This window comes from Odocoileus virginianus, unplaced genomic scaffold (assembly GCF_023699985.2).
Source record: "Odocoileus virginianus isolate 20LAN1187 ecotype Illinois unplaced genomic scaffold, Ovbor_1.2 Unplaced_Contig_247, whole genome shotgun sequence".
Taxonomy (NCBI): Eukaryota; Metazoa; Chordata; class Mammalia; order Artiodactyla; family Cervidae; genus Odocoileus; species Odocoileus virginianus.
The window spans coordinates 1,671-4,544 of NW_027224564.1; the positions used below are offsets into that span (position 1 = coordinate 1,671).

Here is a 2,874-nt window from a genome sequence, read left to right on the forward strand (position 1 = left end):
CCTGGCTCTTCTGTGTCCAAAGACAGGCTCCTAAATATACCTGTGAGGGCAGAGCGACAAGGGCTGGTGTTCACCTTGTGGAAAGCTTGTACTTGTCTTTGGGTTTGGGGTCATGTGTTTGCAAGGCCCTTGGCGGGTGGGGTGACCCTGCTTTCTGGTCAGCCTCTTGGGGGGAGGCCCCTGGATTGGGAGCTGGAGATGCTCAGCTGCTGATCAGAAACTTGTGGCATCATCGGGGGACCCAGGAGGAGCCCCTTCTGCTTCAGGGTGCATGACTCATGGAAGGTGACACCCCCAAGGTCAGGAGCCCGGCTGGCTTGTCTGCTGAGCAGCTAGGCAAGGCTCAGGGAGCAGTCCCTCCTGGGCTCGCCTCAGCCCTTGGCTTGTGGGTTAGACCCTTGGCCGAGCATGTGAGATGTTGCTACTTCAGATGAAAAGGGACCACGAGGACTAGACCAAAGCCTGCCTGGGGTGTGGGCTTCCAGCCTCATGTGGTTCACCCGGTTCAGTGTGTGAATAGCATGGACAGACAGAAAGAACACAGACTTGCAGTTCTTGTTCGATTCTTTATTTAGTCCAGTGGACTTTTGCTTTACTTTATTAGAGCCAGAAATAGATTTTTGATTACAAGAGAATGCTTTTGAGTGTCCCTGGGGAGCTGGCAGCTTAGGGATTGGGGTTGTCCTTGAACTGCTTACAGAGGGCACACTTGTAATGTGAGGACTCCTCCTGCTCCTCATCCACCTCAGGGGCCTCGTTTGGGGCTGCAACTGAAACGGCCGCCTTCACGATGGAATAATAGGTTTTGTACATTGTCATCACCGAACCATAAACTGGGTACTCTGGGGGGCTCTTGGGCAGTTCCCCTGCGCCGTTCCTTCCAGCAGTAGCCGGGGGTACAGACGTGGCATTGCTGGATGGACCCTCTCCACTTGGGGCCACCTTGTTCGCTGGGGAGATGGTTTGCCCTGGCCTGTACGGCTACACTGCCCATAAACCAAAGGCCACAGAACACAAAAGAGTGCCATCCAGGGGTTCCGTGAGCAATCAGGGTTCCCTTCTGGGCCTTCATGTCAGCCTCTTGGGTGGACTTGTTGTGATGGAATCAAGGAGAGCATCTGGTCATCACCACTGGCTTCTTTCTCTTTGGAGTCATTCTGGTGCCAGTGGTGGGCTGAGCAGTTGTTCTGAGGTAATCTTTCCTCTGGATGTTCTGCAGGAGGAGAGGCTTGTCTCTCTGAAAGTTGGAGTTGTGATAGATCTGAAAGGAAATGGATTACTTTAGCCATCGTAGGGGGAGAATAACCGTTCCTTGCCGCCCTCCTCCCCACCACAGCCCTGGCCTTCCCTAAGGAGGGAGACAAGGTCTCTTCATTCCTGGCAGGTTATGAGGCCCTAGTAAGTGTGCTCCCTAGAGCTCCCCCAGGGCCAGCCTCGCTTGAGGTGTTACTGGCCCTCCCTGACATCAAGTGGCCCCTCAGGGTCTGGAGTCACCCCTGTGGATCCTGTCTAAGGGGGTTTGTGGAACACGACAGACCCTGCTTTCTTCTCTTTCCTTAACCACCCTCTCATGAGAAAAAAGTTCTCCTGGGAAATGAAACCCGTCCAGCACTCAGCTTTTCTAGTCTAGCCTCCCCAGAAGGACTCTCTACATTACCATCATCCTCTTTCCCACAGAGAGACCCAAAGGATGAATTTTACTGAACCCATACAGGTTCGGTTCATGGATGAAGGTCTTGATGCTGTCTGTCTCGAAGATCCTGTCCATGCCTCTGCGCTGGAGGACCTCTGTCTGGAAGAGATCTGCCTCAATGACCACCATGTCTCCCTCATCATTCCAGCACACAGAGGTGAAGGCCGCATCCTCCACGATCCTCCAGAGCTTCCTGGGGAAGGACAGCCTGAGGACAGCGTTGTTCTCTTCCTTGATAGCCATTCTGGGTTCGGGCCCTGTGGGGACAGGTTTTCTTGGGAGCCCAGATCTGGGCTCTCGGGTTAGTCACCCTGCTTCACCAAAACCTCCCCTGAATTCGCATTTGCATCGGGGAAGAAACAGGGGGGGGTCCCCTGCTGTGGGCTCCCCATCAGTTGATGGGGCCAGTGGGGCTGCAGTGCCTCATGGGAAATCTGACTAGCCATGGAGCCAGTCTAGCTCAGGAGCATTCTCTACCCAAGCAGTGAATGCTCAGGGCAGAAGGGCCTCAGACCAGGGTCGGGGTGCCCAATAAATACTCTCTGGAGATTCTAGAATCTGGCAGCCAATTAAGTGGTCCACTTCCTTAACTGATTCAGGATGTCACAGTGGTGATGTGGAGAGGCTGCCCTGGCCTAGTGTAGGGGAGGGGGGACAGAGATGGAGATGGGATCCCCAGATTGTCTCTTTTATGAAAGTACAGAAAAGCATGTTTCAGGTTGCCTGCAAAGGCTCCCATCTGCTGCCAGGCACCTTGTTTCAAGAGGCCAGGCCGTGGATGGGTTGACAAACGTGCCCCTCGATCCACACCCCTCCCTACCAACGGGCAGGCCTGTGGCTAGCTTCTGCTAAAGGGCCAGGCCCTGGCGAGTCCTGGCTCAGCTAACACTGAGAGACACCCTAGGGGTCAGATGGGCCACTGGCGACTGTCTCACCCAGAAGACGGGGTTCGTAGTGGGCTGCATGGCCTAGGCTGAGTTGGTGGTCCCACCCCGCCCCCACTCCCCGTCCCTGTCCTTCTGGCTTTGGTCTCTTCCAACTGGTACTGCCTGCTCAGATGGCCCCAAAGTCAGAGTCCTGTTGTCCTGCCACCACTGCCACCCAGGTCGAGCTCTCCCCAGAGTAGGGCTGCACTTGAGCACAGTGGAGTGACCTCATATTCCACTTGACTGTTCCCCAAG

General features: G+C 55.1%; 1 pseudogene; it reads right to left on the minus strand.

The window, feature by feature from the left end:
• Window positions 1-666: 666 nt before the first annotated feature.
• On the minus strand, window positions 667-2,658 carry LOC110148960 (heat shock transcription factor, X-linked member 3-like; annotated as a pseudogene).
• Between the last annotated feature and the right edge of the window lie 216 nt (window positions 2,659-2,874).